Raw genomic sequence first — 19,287 nt, forward strand, 5'->3', positions numbered from 1 at the left:
TGAGCCGCAGGCAGTAATAAAACTGCACTTTTGTTGCCCATTCCCACATTCAAAGAACCTGTCACCTGGGTTATGATTGATTGTGTAGGTGGATGTGTCAACCAGATTTCCAGAGGCATTTCCATTGCAGAGTGTTAAAACAAAAAGGGTACCGGTGGATGAGTCGGTAGCTTTCTTTACCCAGTGTAGGCAACCCAGAGAGATTCAGTCAGACCAAGGGTCTAATTTTACTGCTAAACTGTTTCAGGAAGTCATAAATAGTTTAGGCATACAACACTTTAAATCAACTGCATACCATCCTGAAACCCAGGGAGACTTGGAAAGGTGGCATCAGAGCTTGCAACCATATTAAGAGCATACAGTCAGGATTACCCTAATGATTGGGATAAAGGTATCCCATTCATATTGTTTGCCATTAGAGGTGCCCCAAACAAATCTACTTAGTTTACTTACTCCCTTTGAGTTAACATTCAGACACGAAATGAGAGGGCCTTTGAAACTAATTAAAGAAAAATTGATAGGACCGAACTCGAAGATCTCATACTTGAATTATATATCTGAGGTGAGAGAGATTAAACTGAATAGGTGAATTAGCTAAACAGCACCAGAAGAGGTCACAGCATAGAATGAAGCAGGAGACAGATAAAAACTCTAAAATTCAGACATTTTCTCATGGCTTGATGTATTAGTATTGTTACCAGTGATAGGAGGTCCCTTCAAAGCCAGGTTTAGTGGTCTCTATCAGATTGAGAAAAAAATGAAGTCAGATAAATTATGTGGTAAAGATGCCAAATAGAAAAAAAACTGCATTGGGCATGTCATGTGAATCTGTTGAAACCTTGCTATAATGGATACAGGGAACTGGAGAAACAGACGTTAGTTGCTACCCTGCAGAGTGAGGACCATATTCCTGATAGGTTAGATTATATTCCCTACAGTGTGGAAACAGGCCCTTCGGCCCAACAAGTCCACACCGACTCTCCGAAGAGTAACCCACCCAGACCCATTTCCCTCTGACTAATGTACCTAACACTATGGGCAATTTAGCATGGCCAATTCACCTGACCTGCACATCTTTGGACTGTGGGAGGAAACTGGAGCGCCCGGAGGAAACCCACTCAGACACAGGGAGAATGTGCAAACTCCACACAGATGCCCGAGGCGGGAATTGAACCCCGTTTCCTGGCACTGTGAGGCAGCAGTACTAACCACTGAGCCACTGTGCCGCCCCTGATGGCATGGATTTTTACATAATGAGGAAGACCTTGGAGAATGGGATAGGATAGTGAGCTGTCTGTCTCAGGAGCAAAGAACCAAGTTGAAAGGTTTGTTGCAGCAGTATGAGGACATAAGCAGGAATAGAATGGGGAGGACTAATACTATTGTGCGTGAAATATAACAACACCCCTACAGGCTTAATCTGCTCAAAGCCACACAGGTCTATAAGGAAGTGGATGTGATGTTCAACAAAAACATCATTGAATCGAGTCAGAGTGAGTGAAGTTCGCCAATTGCGTTGGTTCCCAAACCTGATAGGACTCAACAATTTTGTGTGGATTGTCAGAAGGTCAACACCATAACTAAATTGGACTCCTATTCAATACCAAGGTTTGAGGACTATCTAGACAAAGTTGGACAATCCACTTACATCACGAAGTTGGACTTATTGCATGGCTGTTGGCAGTTACCGTTATCAGAGAAATCGGAAGAAGTTTCTGCGTTTGTAATCCCTAGTGGGCTATATCAATGCAAAGCCCTTTGGAATATCAATGCCCTTTGGAATGAAGAATGCACCAGCCACAGTCCAAAGACTCATGAACAGAATTGTGGCTGGGTTAAAAAATTGTGCCATTTATCTGGACGATGTAGTGATCTTTATAAGATCACATGGTACAGTTGACAAAGTTATTTGAACAATTATGAAAAGCAAAACTGGTAATAAACTTAAAGAAAACAGAATTTGCAAATGCAGAGGTGACGTTCTTGGGACATAACTTCAGACATGGAAGGAAGACCCTGAAGAATGTGAAGATGAAGGCTATTGAGGAATTTTCACAACCATTCTCGAAGAAACAGGTGCTTTGATTTTTGGGACTAAGTGGATTCTACCGGAAATTTGTATCAAATCTCAGCAGCGTGGTGACATCGCTGACGGATTTACTAAAGAAGAACATGGAATTTCGGCTACAGCAATTGTTTACAACACTTCAAAGTTGCAAACAATCTTCACGATAGAGGGGTTGGAGCTGTATTGATGCAGGAAGTTGGTGACTGAATTAACTGGCCAACTGGATACTTTTATAAAGAAACTCAGTATCCCCCAGAGAAAATACTCCACCACTGAAAAAGAGTTATTAAATTTGACACTGGCCTTACATTTTAATGCATGTGTGACGAACGATGTGTCAGAGACTTTTAAGTACACGTACCACAACCCTCTCACATTTTTGGAAAGATTTAAAGACAAAAATATGAGACTATTTCATTGGAGTCTTATGTTACAGACTTTTAATTTACAAATTGTACATGTTGCAGATCATAAAAATGTGACTGCAGATGCAATATTGCTCATGTGAAAGAAAATGTGTAGATAAGATTGGACCATATCGATTGCAATGTTATATATGTGTGCAGAATTAATATGAGAGTTATAATTTAGATTAATGAGATATGTATTTCATAGTAATGGTATTAAGAATTAGAAAAAGAAAAAAATCAAGCCATCTTTTCATTATGATGGTTCATTTTTTCTTAAGAGGGCAGTGTTACAAAGTCAAAAGAGTGTATGTTCACTTCAAGGTAGAAAGTGTTTCTGAATTTTTAAATAAATTTCAAGTATAGCCACAGCTGCCAGAACAGCTAGAAGAGGACAGTTCCAAAATAGATACATGTAACAATTGGCTGCTAAGTGGATACGTGAGTTTAAGTGGCTGTTTTGACAACAATTCAAATTTAACCAATTAATTTAAATAAAGCCCAGGGTACTAAAACCCAATTGAGTTTGACTTTATTGTTTCAATAACATCAGACCAGTGAGAGGATATGATGTTGGGGGGAATAAAAAACATGGACATTTTGAAAATTGGTCCGAACAAACTGCCACCGATCAGCAGAGCAACTGCTGTAGAGCTAGAGGACTAACCGTCCATCTAACATCTTGCTCTCAAAGAAATAAGAAGGCACTCTCTCTATCAAAAGGTATGTTTTCCTGTACAAGCAGTAAAAAGAAAGAAGACGACCAGGGAGATCAGCAGCTGGAAGATTGAAGACAGCATAGATGCAAAGATAGTATGGACTTGAGTTTAAGTTAATGCAATGTTTAATAATTGTGTTATTGGAACAGAATGTGAATAGGATTGTGTTCAGTTAAGGGAAAGAGTGTTCGGTTTGTTAATAGTTTCATTTAGTGTTCACTATTGGAGTTAGGAAAATAAATTGTTATTTTTCTTTAAATAGTGGACATTAGGAGTTCACTGCCACTCATTCACATTTTAACAGATTACAAGGCAAGGCAGGAAAATGCCACTAACTGAAGAAAGAGAATCTGTCGTGATCTCTTCTCTCTCCACAACATCACTGGTGAACAGAGTCTTCACAGGATCTCATTCAGCCCATCAAGTCCACACTGACCCTATGAACAGGAGCTCACCCAGACCCACCCCATCCCCGTAACCCTGCATTTCCCAGGGCTAAACCACCTAATGTGCACATCCCTGCACACTTTGGGTCAATTTAGTATGGCCAATCCAACCAACCTTGCACATACGTCGAATGTGGGAAGAAACCAGAGCACCCGGAGAAAGCCCACAGAGACAAGGGGAGAATGTGCAAAGACAGTCACCAAGGGTGGAAACAAACTCAGGTCCCTGGTAGTGTAAGGCAGCAATGCTAACTACTGAGCAACCATGCAGTCCCACAGAGTCTTCATTTTTCTTTGTAACAAAATGGTCGCTCATCCATGAGTTACTGTGTGACCCCCCACACCCCCCACCCCTCCTTTTTAAATCACATGGATCTCAGGACTCATATTACAACTCCTCTTTGCTGTGCACGTAGCACTTTACTGATTGCCATCTGGCTGCATGCACACACCTTACCGGCAGCGTTTCTTGGGGCTGAGGTGGCTTTGATTACTGTTCTTTTATCAACTTTTCAAAATGTCATGGAGTTATTGCAGCTCAGCAGATAGCTTAAGCTTGGTTCACGGTTGCAATGCAAAGTCTCTTCCCTTCTCCTTATTCCACTGGTAATATATGAGTTCTCGTCAGCCCTGAAATACCTCTCTTTAAAAAAGAGGCCATCACTTTAAGCTGGTATTTGTAGGTCGCTAGGCAACATAACACATACACAAACACTGCTGTCAGAGCTCAATGTTCTATTTGTAAAGCTTTCAGCAGGGTGTCTTGGCAGTAGGTTTCTTAGCTCAAGAGATGGGGGTTAATGTGTGACCTTCTGGTAACACTATGAGCGGTCTCTCCACAGCCGTCTCTCATAACCCAGGGAGACATCACAATTTTTCAGAGATCACAACTTCGCATCCGTCAATCTTGTGAGCTACTTGTGGAGGGTTTACTGTTCACTGGAGATGAAGTTTTCAAAGAAAAATGTGGCTATGAAATGAAAAAAGATGATAATGTCAAAATATATAAGCTGTACAGAAGCAGGTCCTGGCAAGGTACGGTGCACGTTCTCAAAATACAAGCATCAGTGCAACTATCAAAAGAACAGAACAATGCTCACACTTGAAGGATTTACTTCCTTTTGTGATCCTTTTAAGACACTCACTTAAAAAAAAATCATGTTCATTCTGTAAGTTCCCTTGTTCTAACTTTTGGTCTGTCGGCTTTTCTCTCGGCTTCATTCATTTCTTCTCCTGCTCCGATCGCTAATGGCAGATGTCTCTTGTGAAAATTCATAGCTCATCATCAATTTTACATTTTGTTTATCAGACGTTTCCGGCATAAAGATTTTCCAAGGCAAGCTGTTGAGAATAAGAATTGAAATTTTTCTTGGGTAAGGTGGTGAAGTGGATGTATTTTATTGTCATCATGTTTTGCCGTGGGAATGTCATCGTATTGTTTGCTGGAGAGACTCATACCCCAATGTTTGTTTGTTTCTTCATGTGCTACTGTACAGAATTGAATTAATGCATTCGTGACTATGAATAAGCATATTTTTGAAATGAAGAAAAGCTTCTCAGAATAATAATAGTATCCCAGTCACATTTTTAAGGTAAGAGGAGCAAGATTTAAAAAAGACACAAGGGCTAAATGCTTTTACACAGAGAATGGTTTGAGCGTGGAATGAACTTCCTGAGGAAGTAATGGATGTGGGCACAGTTACAATGTTTAAAAGCCTTTTGGATAAGTACATTAATAGGGGAGGTTTGTAAGGGATATGGACTAAGAGCAGGCAGGTGGGACTAGTTTAGTTTGAGATTATGTTTGGCATGGACTGGTTGGACCAAAGGGTCTGTTTCTGTGTTGTATAACTGTATGGCTCCATATGCACAGAAAATATTGTTGAGTCTATCATGCCAATGGTGCATTGTTATCACTTTTCATCCTGGAATTCACTCTACCAGCATACAATGGTTTCATTGCGACCTTCACATGGATAATTTGCACAATACTCAAAAATCAAGTCAGTGAGCTTCAAATCTTTAGGCTTCTTCACCATAATCTATTTTTGCAGCTCCTACTTTGTGGTGAAAAGATTTTAGTTGTTTTTATCTAGTCTGTGGCACATCTGCCAAAATAAAGTGCAGTCAGACAGTTCTAAACTGTATGTCAGGCCGACAATCTTTTGCATAGTGCATGCCAATGGTCAGTTCTGGTAGACCTCAGGACACAGGAGCTCAAATGTTCTGATACTAGGACATTGACGCTGTCCATGAGGGATGACGGTCAGAAACAGTCACATTCTTTTCCTACATCTTTCTCCTCTCTCTACGTTCTTCCCACTTCTACATGGTTCTCATGATCCTCTGTGGCTTTCACACAGATTAATTTAATGATAAATACAGTTCCTTAGTGCATCTTTAATAGATATAATTTATGTACAAATTCTTTCTAATTAACTAAGACTGGCAATCTCCTTCAAGTCATGGAGGTTTACAGCACAAAACAAAAGCCTTTCGACGCAGCAGTCTGTGCCTGTCAAATACAATCACCTAACTATTCTATTCTCATTTTCCAGCACTTGGCTCATAGCCTTGTCTGTCTTGGCATTGCAAGTGCACATCTAGATACTTGTAGAGTCATAGTCGTAGACTCATACAGCATGGCAGTAGACCTTTTGGTCCAACCAGCCTATGCTGTACGTAATGATGAACTAAATTAGTCCCAACTGCCTCATCTTAAATATTATGAAGATTTCTGCCTATCCCAGCTTTCAAGCAGTGAGCTCCAGATTCCCAAATGTGATGCCCAGTTAACAGATTGCAGGGATACTATGAGTTATGCACCAACTTGGCCCAATCATCTTCAGCTACTTCATCCAAAGACCTTCCCTCAATCATAAGGTCAAAAGTGGGGATGTTCACCAATGATGCACAATGTTCATCACCATTTATGACTCATCAGATACTGAAGTAGTCCGCATTCAAATGCAACATGATCTGAACAATATCCAGGCTTGGGCTGATGAGTGGCAAGTAACATTCACAGCCAGGCAATGACCATCTCCATTAAGGGGCAATCTAACCACCATCCCTTGACATTCAATGGTATTACCATCAATGAAGCCACTACTATCAACAGCCATGGGGTTACTATTGACCAGAAACTCAACTGGACTCACCACATAAACATTGTGGCTAAAAAAGCATATTAGAGACTAGGAATACTACGGTGAGGTAAGTCATCTTCTGACTTCCCAAAGCCTGTCCACCATCTATAAGGCACAAGTCAGGACAGTAATATAAGTTTATCCACTTGCCTGGGTAGATGCAGTTCCAACAACACTCAAGAAGGCTTTACACTATCTATTACAAAGCTGCCCGCTTGATTGGCAGTGCATGCACAAATACCCATTCTGTCCACCTCAGGAACTCAATAGCAGCAGCCTGTACTAACTGCAAAATGCAATGCAGGAATTCACCAAAGATCCTTAGACAGTTCCTTGCAAACCTGCAACCATTTCCATCGAGAAGGGACAAGGGCAGCAGATACATAGGAACACCAGCACCTGCAAGTTCTCCTGTAAGCCACTCGCCATCCTGATTTGGAAATCTATAATTGTTCCTTCAAAGTCGCTGGGTAAAAACTCTGGAATTCTCTCCCTCAAGACATTTTGCATCAACTTATAGCATGTGGACTGCATCAGTTCAAGAAGGCAACTCATAAATTTATAAGTTGTCTGTCATTGCTGAGCATACCTCCAGTTACAGTCTGTTGTTATAGATTATGTAAGAATTTAAAAAATCTATTTAATATGTTACTTTCTGTGAATGTCTACGCGTCCTTGAAAACTCAATATGTTCTCAAAACATTTGATGCCACTTAGGCAAGAGATGGAAATTATAACATTTTTATTGCATCTGCTGTTCTGAGAATGGCTGCTGCAGTATTGCATCAAGCTAGACAGTACCTCACCTATTGTGTCTGGATTCAACCTGAATTCCCAAGCTTGGGAACAGCTTTGCTTACTGTGAGCTCTCCTCCTTACCATTTCTATCTTAAAGACTTAAAGTATTAAGGTGAGGGTTTTGGTGCTTTGTAAGTATTTGAATCAACTTTTGATAACGTTGCACTAGGTTATCCCCCACCTCTGCCTTTCCCAGTGCCACATTCCAGTCTGAGAGCATGGACCTGATCATCTGATTTTGCAGCCATTGTATTTTTTCCTAATATGTGCACAGTCCTGCTGGCTACATGTTCAAGCTGGTCAGCTCCCAAGTGAGACAGTGCCTCCAGCTAACACTCCATCGGCTGGTGGAAAACTTCACTGACATCCTAAATACCCCCAGTGGAGAACCAAATGTTAGAAAAATAACAATCAGCATTTATAGCATGCCTTTTGCACTCCCCAGGAAATTCCAAAATGCTTTGCAACCAATAAGCTGCTTCAAAGTGTAAGTCACTATTATATTTTGTGAGGTTTGTCATTCATATGTATTTTAATATCAATTATTTTAGAGTTTGGATTTTGCACTAAGTGGCATGTGGGTTTTGGTCTGTGTGTATGAGAGGGTTTACTGGTTAATTTGCCAGCTATTTTGAGTCATGATTTTGTTTAAACCAGCATTTGTTAGATTGGGTGTGATGATGGGAGTTTTTTCTGAATTTAGAAAGTTTTACAAACAGACACAGTAAAGATTGGGGAGCTTGCTTTTTGCTTAGATGAATCAGTACTATTTTTGGTGTATAGGTAAAGCCCAGAATTTAGAAAGCTTTTGTTTGTCAGTTCCCAGATGTCCTAGTTGAAGTTAGATACACAAATAAGTTTCTCCTGGAGAAAGGAGAGCATTCAGAAGAAGTTCTGAAATAGATAATCTTTTAGTTTATAAGTTCCAGACCAGAATTGCTTAGTTAGAATTCTGCTAGAGTTTTTGAAACTGAAAAAGTCTAAGATCTGTGTATCAAGGAAAAGGCTATTAAACTCTCAAGACTGGAAATGGAAAACATCAAATATGTTCAACCTATAGATGCAATGGGGAAGCAAATTTCCTCTAATATTTGAGTATTATAAAGTGATGGTGTTGAGATTATGGAATTGCATTTTTATGGTGTTTTGAAATCTTTGAAGTTGTTATATGTACAAGCTTTTTTTCCCTTTATTTTATCTCTGTTCTTTTGTATAACAACCTTTTGTTTCATTGCTAAAATCAATCTGCAGCTTTGCGTGCTTATGTTTCAGTGAAAGACTGCCTCAATAAATACAAGAAACTTGATGTATCAATCTAAATTTCGCTTGGGATTTGACTTGTCTATTGATAATGTGAGCTGCAACCATAACAATTGAGTTGCAAGAGCTAGATAAAGAGTGGGGGATCTGGGCAATGCCTTCTCCATCTCGGTCTCTAAATTGTTTTAATCAATGGCTTCACTTGCTATCTTTACCCCCTATTGTTAATGCTCTGAACCTCCCAATAAATGTCCTATGTAAACACCCTCGCTGATATGCTCCAATGTCTCGTAATAAAATACAAACAATATAATAAAACAATTATTGTTGCTTTTAACAAGACCACAGCATTTATTGGATTCCGTCATGATTTTGCAGAACGGTTAGTTTTACAAAGGGATGTTCTGATCTTCAAGGTTAAGCTGCACATAAACATGCTGTTCGCATTCTGGAAAGAAGGCCAAGCCAGCTGTGTGGCTCACGTATGTCTCATACCTTCACATCTTAAAGACAGATGAATCATTTTAAAGGGGAGCTCCACTCATTGTATAGATGTTGCTGCAGACTTGACGGGAAGATTTGGAGTGAAGCAAAAATGCATAAAGTGGAACAACTGGAGAGAGAGAGAGAGAGAGAGAGAGATGGAGAGAACACTCCCAGGTTTTCTGATGTGGCACTGCTCTTGTTATTGAATGTAATCAGTAAAAACATTTAGAAAATGCAACATTACAGAACTGGACCAAACAGAACATATGAAAATATGAGAGGTATCACTAAACATAAATCATCTAACCTGGAACTTTCAAATCACACATTCTTAAATTTAGAAAAATAACAAGCTGTTTGAAAAATAACTGCTGAAAATGTGTTGCTGGAAAAGCGCAGCAGGTCAGGCAGCATCCAAGGAACAGGAGAATCGACGTTTCGGGCATAAGCCCTTCTTCAGGAATCCTGAAGAAGGGCTTATGCCCGAAACGTCGATTCTCCTGCTCCTTGGATGCTGCCTGACCTGCTGCGCTTTTCCAGCAACACATTTTCAGCTCTGATCTCCAGCATCTGCAGTCCTCACTTTCTCCTGTTTGAAAAATAAACTGATTTACATTTATATAGCACCTTTCACAGCCTCAGAATTTCTCAAAGTGCTCCAGGCAATTGCACACTTTTGGATTTCGGTCACTGTTCTGCTGTCGGAATGTGACAGCCAAACTGCAATCTGATAATGACCAACTAATCCGTTTTAATCTAATGTCAACTTGAGGGGTAAAAATTGGGGAAATAAAGAAGGAGAACCCTCCTGCTTATCTTCTAAAAAAATGCTGAGAGCTTTTGCACTCACTGGAGAAAACAAATGGGTGCTTGGGTTAAAGTCTTAACCAAACGTTAGCCCCTCTGCCAGTGCAGCACTCTCTTGGTATTGGGTAGAGGTGGAGTGTCAGTCTTGCTGTTAGTGCCCAAATCACTGGATTGAACCCATAACCTACAGAGACGATAACATTACCTACAGAACAACAATTAACTAAACACTTCTTAAGGTGAAACACCATTCTTATTTGTTTAATTTAGTCTTAATCCATGATAAAAGTATTTCTGTTAAACATGCAGAATACTTTGCCTTTATCTCGTCTGCATCATAGCTGCTTACATCTATCTTGATTCAAGAGGTTAAGTCTCACCATCAGCCTCCCAGGAAAGATACAACTGCAAATAGACCATGAGACCCTAAGAAATAGGAACAGGAGTAGGCTGTTTGGCTTCTCGGGTCTGCTCTGCCATTCAATAGGATCATGGCTGACCCAACATTCCTCTCATCCACTTTACCCCTAACCCTTGATTCCCCTCCTGATCAAGAATCTATTTATCTCAGCCGTATATATATATATAAGACCACAAGAAATAGGAACAAGAGACCTGTGTCATTAAATGTCACTAAACTAAAATATGCATTTTGAATGTATTCCCCAGTAGGAGGAAACCATCCTGAACAGATGTAAGAAATAAGTGTCGAAGATTGTGGTGCTGAAAAAGCACAGCAGGTCAGGCAGCATCCAAGGAGCAGGAGAATCGACTTTTCGAGCATAAGCCCTTCATCAGGAATGAGGCCTGTGGGCCAAGAGGCTGAAAGATAAATGGTGAGGAGGGGCTGGCGCTGGGGGGAAAGTAATTGGGAATGTGATAGGTAGATGAAGGTGGGGGTGAAGGTGATAGGTCAGAGTGGAGGGTGGAGCGGATAGATGGGAAGGAAGATGGACAGGTAGTACAGTACAAGAGGGTGGTGCCAAGTTGGAAGGTTAGATGTGGGATAAGGTGGGGGGAGAGGAAATGTGGAAATTGATGAAATCCACATTGATCCCATGTGGTTGGAGGGTCCCAAGGCAGAAGATGAGGCGTTCCTCCTCCAGGTTTTGGGTGGTTAGGGTTTGGTGGTGAAGGAGGCCCAGGACCTGCATGTCCTTGGGGAGTCAGAGGGGGAGTTAAAGTGTTCAGCTACCGGACGGTGGGGTTGTTTGGTTCACGTGTTCTAGAGATGTTCTCTGAAGCGTTCCACAAGTTGGCATCCTGTCTCCGCAATGTAAAGGAGACCATATCAGGAGCAACAGAGAAATATGAGAAAGGAGATGCAATTTGACCCCAATTTGACCCCTCAAGCCTGACACCTTCAAGAGAAAGAAATCCTATGCATCTCAGTTTTCAGTCCCGTTTGTGTAAAACAATGGGGGATGCAGGGTTTACTGGTTAGCCCAGTGCTGTGATAGTAATGATGATAGCCGGCTGGACCTCATAGAATATGAGATCCTGATTGGAGCTGTTAATCTGGTTGAATTAGGGAACCCTGGCTGACAGGTTAAAAGAAAGTGTGAGATACTGACACTCTAGTACCTGACTCCGAATGAGGCAGCAATATTGTCAAGGACTATGCATGTGTAAATAAAGGACAATATGGTGATGGGATACCAGCCTCTCTGGAGATATTTCATGTAGTTGGTTGGACAGCTGGCTTACGATGCAAAGTGATACCATAGAGATGTAAAACATGGAAACTGACCCTTCGGACATCAACCGGGTTCAATTCTTGCACGGGCTGAAGTTACCATGAAGGACCCGCCTTCTCAATCTCACCTGGCATTTGAGGCGTGGTGACCCTCACATTAGACCACCACCAGTCTCTCTTTTTCTTGTGGGAGTGCAGCCCTATGCTCCTCTCAGACCTTGGTGACATTACTATTCTGTAACAATGTCCTCTTGTTGGAGCATCCTCCATTAGTGGAAACATAAAGTGCCCTAATGGATATGTAACTTGTCCAGGCTTTGCCCAAAGGAAGTGGCAGAAGAGTATTATCAGCTCCTAAGTCAGCTGGTAGGGCTCCTACCACCAGCATTTGATGCACCAGAGGCAAAATCACCACAGTCCCAGAAGACCAACACTATGGGAATTGAACCCATAATGTTGACATCACTCTGCGTTACAAAGCAGCCATCCAACCAACTTAGCTCACCAACTCCCTATGCTATCCACTATCCACAGCAATACACTTGATTTGGTGGAACAACAAAATAGTTTGAAAGTTCAACAAAGAAAACTAGATGCTTGGATAAGATTGCTATCTCCAGAAGCAGAATGATGCAAAATCTCAGCCTGTCCTCTCTGCTAAAAGTAATAGATCCCTCATAGTTCTTATCCTTTAAAAAGAGGTGGGGACTCCCCCCGCTCAATCTTTCTGACTGTGTTGAGAAGCTTTGCATAGTTTTCTTGGGAATAAAACAAGAGGTTCTGCTGAAGAGGTGTGAGCAGCTGGAGGCTAAATTTAAAAAAAAGCAACAAAAGTTCTCAAATCTCTGGATTTCTGCCTGAGCCACGTGCAAATTGGCATGGAGTAATTAAAAGCAGAGAATTTAACGTGTGGCTGGAAGAGTCAAGGGGGACAGATGTGGGGCAAACAGCCAAGTGGTCATGACCAGAAAATCTGTTTCCATAATGTCGGCTGAAGGATAAATATTGGTCAGGACATTGGGAATAACTTGCTCGCTATTTGTCAAAATAGTGCCATGAGATGTTTTACATCCGCCTCAGACACAGGGCAGCACAATGCTCAGTGATTAGCCTTGCAGCCTCACAGCATCAGGGACTTGTGTTTGACTCCAGCCTCGGGTAACTGTCTGTGTGGAGTTTGCACATTGTCCCCGTGTCTGTGTGGGTTTCCTCCAGGTGCTCCGGTTTCCTCTCACAGTCCAAAGATGTGCAGGTTAGGTGGACTGGCCATGAGAAATGCAGGGTTATAGCGATGGGCTAGGTCTGCTCTTCAGAGGGTTAATGTGGACTTGATGGGCTGAATGGTCTGCTTCCACACTGTAGGGATTCTTTGACCAAACATGCCTCAGTTTTACTTTGGAGTAAGACAGACAACTTTATGGAAAGGAACTTGCTTTCTATGACTATAATGAGCCAATAAATATACATGAAGATCGCCAATGCCATAATTGCAACATGGTGATTGTTGGACCACCTTTCAGAAGGGTCAAGTATCTAACAAAAGGGAAGATTCTTCTTTGTACTGGTGCAATTATACAAGACCTAGCAGCAAAGTTGCTTTCTGTGAAAATGTGCAAATTTCTCTTGAAACACAATAACAATTCGGCAAACAAATTTCATTGTTGCATCAATAACGAGTCCATATTAGATTTCATCAGGCACTGCAAAGGTTTACTTTATGATAATTGTTTATAGAAATTCTAATCCCAACTCCACTACCGGAAAGGAAATGTCTCTTCTTTGCTTGTTGAAACTCCTGTCAAAGGCAAATACAGTGAGACTCTTGTGCAGTGATCCCATTCAATATTCCACAATAGAACTAAATTCTGTAATGACCAACTGAGGAAAAACAGGTTTGTAAACCATGGCGCTGGTCTCACAGGTTTATATAAAGGAATTTGCAATCACTTAATATAAACCATAGCTGGGATTCTTTTGCCTAAGACAGAGAGGACTCACAGAGTGTGATTTATTACAAAGGTGTGAAGACAACAAACAGGGGAGACCAGCTGTTTGGACACAATAACCAGTTGAGCATTATGGGTTCCAACATGAGCCACCTTAACTCCATAATCTTTAAGCAATGGGGAAACAGAGGTCAACGTGTGCGAAACAGGAGTTAGGAAATCCCTCTGTGATCTCTAAAGATGAGCAAAATGAGCTCCAGAAACCACAATGACAATGGGACACAAGATTCATTGCCCCATTTATGTGCAGCACTGTACTGTATATCCCTTCTCAGCACTGTTTTTCTGAATTCACCCATGGGATATGAGTATTGCTGGCTCTGCCAGCATTTACTGCCTATCCCTAGTTGTCCTTGAGAAGGTGGTGGTGAGCTGCCTTCTTGAACCAATGCAGTCCATGAACCACTGCAGGTACCCACCCACAATGCTGTTACAGAGGAAATTCCCAGATTGTAACCCAGCAACAGTGAAAGATCAGCAATATATTTCCAAGTTAGGGTGTGTGTGGCTTGGAGGGGAGCTTGCAGGTGGTGGTGTTCCCATGTATCTGCTGCCACTGTCCTTCTAGATGCAACAGGTCATGGGTTTGGAAGGTGCCTTCTCTGGAGCCTTGGTGAATTTCTGCAGTGTTCCTTCTAGGTTGTACACACTGCTGTGAATGAACATTGGTAGTTAAGGATGCTGCGTATGTGGTGCCAATCAAGCAGGCTGCTCTGTTCTGGATGGTATCAAGCTTCTTGAGTATTGTTAGAGCTGCACTGATCCAGACAATTGGGGAATACTCTATCACACTCCTGACTTGTGACTTGTAGATGGTGGACAGGCTTTGGGGAGTCAGGAGATGAGTGACTCATTGCAGTATTCCTAGCCTCTGACTTGCTTTTCTAGCCACTGTATTTATACGGCAAGTCCAGTTGAGATTTTTGTTGATGTTGATGATGGGGAAATTCAGTGACGTTAACACCATCGAATGACAAGGGGTGATGGTTAGATTGCCTCTTATTGGAGACAGACATTGCTTGGCATTTGTGAAGCATGAATGTTACTTGCCACTTGTCAGCCCAAGTCCATTAAGACACTTGCATTGAAGTCCCACTCACTGTGATTACTGGTAACTTGTTTCAAGGCTTTATGACTCTCTGCAGAAAGGAAAACCTTTTGACATCAAATTTACTTGGAGATTTAGAATATTTTATCTGTATATTGTGTATTTTAGTAGCCTCTCAATTCAAATATTGTATTTGCTTGACCCTCATTATATCATTATTCAACAGATACTTCTTAATAATGCTTAGTCTTATATTTATCTTCTAGGATAACACTATTTTTTGCCTCTGTACCAATGACAGACATACATACAGTTGCCTTAGCCCTCAACTCTAGGATTCTCTCTCTGAATCTCTCCACATCCATTTCTAAACCCTCATTTGAAATGTTCCTTTAAATTTACTTATTCAACCATCTGCTTCAGTGAGTTTACTTTGTTACATTCATATTAAACATCTTAGGAATTGTCACTATTTTAAAGGTATCGAGCATCATTGTTGAGTAACAGTGCTTTAAATCCAACAGGTGGGATGTGACTAAGACTCGTGCATCTTGGAGAGACGACCAAGCTAATCGATCATCTCCAATCCTTGAATAGGGATAACTGAAGGTAAGGGTCTGGAAGCATTCTGAAGAAGGGTTGCTTTACCCAAAATGTTAACTGCATTCTCTCCACAGTTGCTGTTAAACCTACTGAGTTTATTCCAGCAATCTCTGATTTTGATAACTGAAGTTACCAATCTAAATGCCATCCTTGCTACAGGAACAAGAAGTTCACAAGAATTATTTAGTTAGTGCAGGAGCATGTTTTTGGCGTGCCATCTTGCATGCATTTAGATAGTGAGCAGCCATAGTCAGAATAACTTAATCTTTAACCAATGGCATCTCAATCTAAAGAGCATCATTGACTGTATACATCTAACTGTCCGTGTGCTCATGAGCAAGCACAGTTAGATAGAAAGCAAGAGCAGGAAGAACGATTTTCACATCTAACTGTCCGTGTGCTCATGAGCAAGCACAGTTAGATAGAAAGCAAGAGCAGGAAGAACGATTTTCACATTGATGTCTTGAAAGTAATACATGTGATTAAGCTTCCTTTGGCATTTGCAAAAGTAAACCATTAACACTCTTTGTTATGGCTTTATTTCTTTAGATGAATTTCCTCGCAAGAGGATGTTTCCCCTGGAATTGGACATAGTGTAAAAATAATTAGCCTCTCATTTAGGATGAAGTTAAGAAGGAATTTCTTCTCTCAGAGTCTTTAACATATGGAATTCTCCTCCAGAGAGGAAGTTGGTGTTTGGGGGTCATTAAGGCCAAGTTAGGCAGGTTTTTATTGACAAGGGAGTCAAGAGTAAAGGCAGGCAAGAAAATGGAGTGAAGGCAGCAATCAGATCAGCCATGACATTAGGAATGAGGCAGCATAGGCTTGAGAGGATGAATGGTCTACTTCTAGTCTTTTACTTTTTTTATTTAAGTTGCACACAGCAGTTCATCCACGAACAGTGATGCAATAACAACAGATAATGATCAAGTTGCCCAGTGATGATACTGATACAAAACCTCCGTATGTCCACAATGTACATTTGGGAGTGAGGACCCTTGTGTAATAGATAATCTGGCTCTTTCATGTTTTCAGACTGATTGGAACTCAGGGTGGGACCTAATATTCTGCTCCAAACATAGAATTGTGAATTAGAAAACTACAGGGCATGCTGTACAATATCAACATAGCAAGAAATCTGAGCAAAGCAGATGTGGCCAGTCATATCTACAATCACAAATGTGTATGTACCTCACTTGTTCTTTTTGTTACTGTAGAAATATGCATTGTTTTCAGCTAAAATTACTTCTGCACGTGTTATTCTATTCTGTGCAATGAAAAGATTATTGACTGTGCAAAATGGAAGGATAGAATGAATTGCATTGCTTCTTTTCTTGCACATTCTATGTATTTTGCAGGTGAAATGATCTCTTGTTTCCTGTGGGATCCCGCAGTAATACACTCCTCCAGCCACAAAACTAATAGTGATAGATGCTTCCTTAGATAACCGCCGGGAAGTAGGGCAACAACAGTGATGTCAGAAACAATTATTGTTAGACTTGTGTCATTTCCAGGCTGATGCAAAAGCACAATATTACAGATGGTGGAACTTTGAAATAGAAACAGAAAATGCAGCCAATAAGTAATAGGTCTAGTAGTATCTGCTGGAGAGGGAAAGAGTTAATAATTCAAGTTCTAAAATAAGCTCGCATTCTCTCTTTCCACGGATACTGTCAGACTTGCTGAAAATTTACGGCACTTTCTGTTTTTATTTCATTCCCAGACTTTCCTGTGTTGGGGTTATCATGTGGGCCCATTGCTACCCATGACACCAATTGTCTCTTGTTCAGATCTAGGCAATGGCAAAACTCAATGATGAAAGATCATCGACCTCAAATGTTAAATTGCTGCTTCACTTTCCAGAAGTTGTCTGACTTTCCTGGTTTTCCCAGCTCTCTGAGTTCATAATGCAGATTTCCAGCATCATGCATCAGCATTTACAAAAACTAACTCTTACCATGGTGCGGGGAAAGTGTCATTTCACTCAGACAGCTGGCCAGCTGGTTTGTGGTATACAGCACTTCCAATAATGTGGTTTCAATTCCTCCATAATCTCTCCAATGAGAGGGGAACCCTATGGTCCTCTGGGACAACAGTCAAATTATGTTAGCCTTGTTAACTCAGGCCTGCTGCAGTGTCTCAATGCAGCCCAATGCAAGGGCTTTAATTTCCACTTTGGCACTTTACAGTCCTCTGGACTCAACATTACTAATGACAAATCCTGTCCTCCCTTTAGATTTCAATCATTCCCAATGTCTGTTCTTCACAGATTTGTTTCCAGCAGACCTAACATCTATTATTTAGGTAAAATCACCATATTCCAATCTCATTAGAGACAGAGAGAAAAAGAAAGATGATCGATGGCGAATTAACCTGAGGGCCACCAGACCTCAAAAGAGGGAAGAGGCTGGGAAGGAAAGTCCCACATGACAAGCTCAGGTAATGCAAGTCATGGGGAGGCATAGCGGCTCAGTGGTTAGCGCTGCTGCCTCACAGCGCCAGGGACCTGAATTTGATTCCCACCTGGGGTGACTATCTGTGTGGAGTTTGCACATTCCCCCTGTGTTTGTGTGGGTTTCCTCTGGGTCCTCCAGTTTCCTACCACAATCTGTGCACGTTAGGTGAATTGGCTGTGCTAAATTTTCCATAGTATTCAGGGATGTGTAGGTTAGGTGCATTAGTGAGGGGTAAATATAGGATAATAGGGTAGGGGGAATGGGTCTGGGTGGGTTTCTCTTTGGAGGGTTGGTGTAGACTCGTTGGGCCAAAGGGCCTGTTTCCACACTGTAGAGATTCTAACTCTAATTCATAATTCTAATTCACACTGTTGGGAACACTCTACATTGCAAACCAGCCATCCAGCCAACTGAGCTAACCAACACCCCCTTTTTAATTGACCCTGGACCCTTGTTTTGTAAATTCACTGCAACCATTAACATTCCTTTTGCCTTTCGTTCTGTGACATTGTGATCTCTAATCTCCCTCACCTCTAACCACTCCCAGACCTAGCCTTCTGTTTTAATTGCTCCTCTCAACCTTTCTCAACAGTACAAAAGGCTTCACTTTTCCCCTCTCTTCAGTTGTGAAAGAGTCATTGGATTTGAAACTCTTTTCCTCTCTCCACTTGTGTCCTGAATTGCTGAGTTTCTCTGGTACTTCCCATTTTTATTTCCAATCTGCAGCGTCTGACACATTCTGAATTTGTTCCAACATTGTTTGTCTTACATAGTAGCTCACAACCATGCCATCTGCCACCTACTTCAACATGATTGGAAATCAGAAGCAAGTTTGATTCAGATACATCTTTCAAAATTCTTTGATGCCACATAAAACAAACAATATTAAATCTAATTTCTCACAACTTCATTAGATGCCACTCAATTCATTAGATTCTATTTAATACTCTCCTGCAGTTTCCACTCACAACAAGAATCAAAGACATGGCTCGATTGCTCTGTACCTCAGATGGCAAGGTAATTAAATTGAACTGTGTGACATCTTAAGCATTTAGATGTGAGGAAATGCCGATTAAGAATAATGGCTACAAAACTGGGCTCTGTAATTCATTTGATGCTTTGCTACCGTAGCATGAAGAGGTTAAAATTGGTAACCACACCCAGGTCTGGAATGACAATAGTGTGGGGAAGGAGGAAGTGAGGACTGCAGATGCTGGAGAGTCAGAGTCAAAAGTGTGGCGCTGGAAAAGCACAGCAGGTCAGGCAGGATCCCAGGAGCAGGAGAGTCAATGTTTCAGGCATAAGCTCTCCATCAGGAATGTAGGGAGGGCCCAAGGG

General features: G+C 41.2%; 1 protein-coding gene and 1 long non-coding RNA gene across 4 annotated transcripts in view; one reads left to right on the forward strand and one right to left on the reverse strand.

The window, feature by feature from the left end:
• LOC148149047 (uncharacterized) overlaps positions 1 to 4,226 on the reverse strand; it is a 65,004-nt gene extending 60,778 nt beyond the window's left edge. The window contains exon 1 of the long non-coding RNA XR_015758534.1: positions 4,098 to 4,226. This is a non-coding gene — a long non-coding RNA (uncharacterized LOC148149047). The remainder of the gene's footprint in view (positions 1 to 4,097) is intronic.
• Positions 4,227 to 4,337: 111 nt separating this feature from the next.
• Positions 4,338 to 19,287, forward strand: part of LOC122553069 (somatostatin receptor type 1-like) — a 36,051-nt gene continuing 21,101 nt past the window's right edge. Inside the window, exons 1-3 of one of the 3 annotated variants that reach the window (XR_015758527.1) lie at positions 4,338 to 4,675; positions 15,415 to 15,499; positions 16,529 to 19,262. The gene's annotated coding sequence lies outside the window, so the exon portion shown is untranslated. Of the gene's footprint in view, positions 4,676 to 6,958; positions 8,075 to 15,414; positions 15,500 to 16,528; positions 19,263 to 19,287 lie in introns of those variants that run through there. The other 2 variants (XM_087991620.1, XM_087991619.1) reach the window with 2 other exon arrangements.

The sequence above is a fragment of the Chiloscyllium plagiosum genome, unplaced genomic scaffold, assembly GCF_037043375.1.
Source record: "Chiloscyllium plagiosum isolate Xiang-an unplaced genomic scaffold, Cpla_swu_hap1 HiC_scaffold_10, whole genome shotgun sequence".
NCBI classification, from domain to species: domain Eukaryota; kingdom Metazoa; phylum Chordata; class Chondrichthyes; order Orectolobiformes; family Hemiscylliidae; genus Chiloscyllium; species Chiloscyllium plagiosum.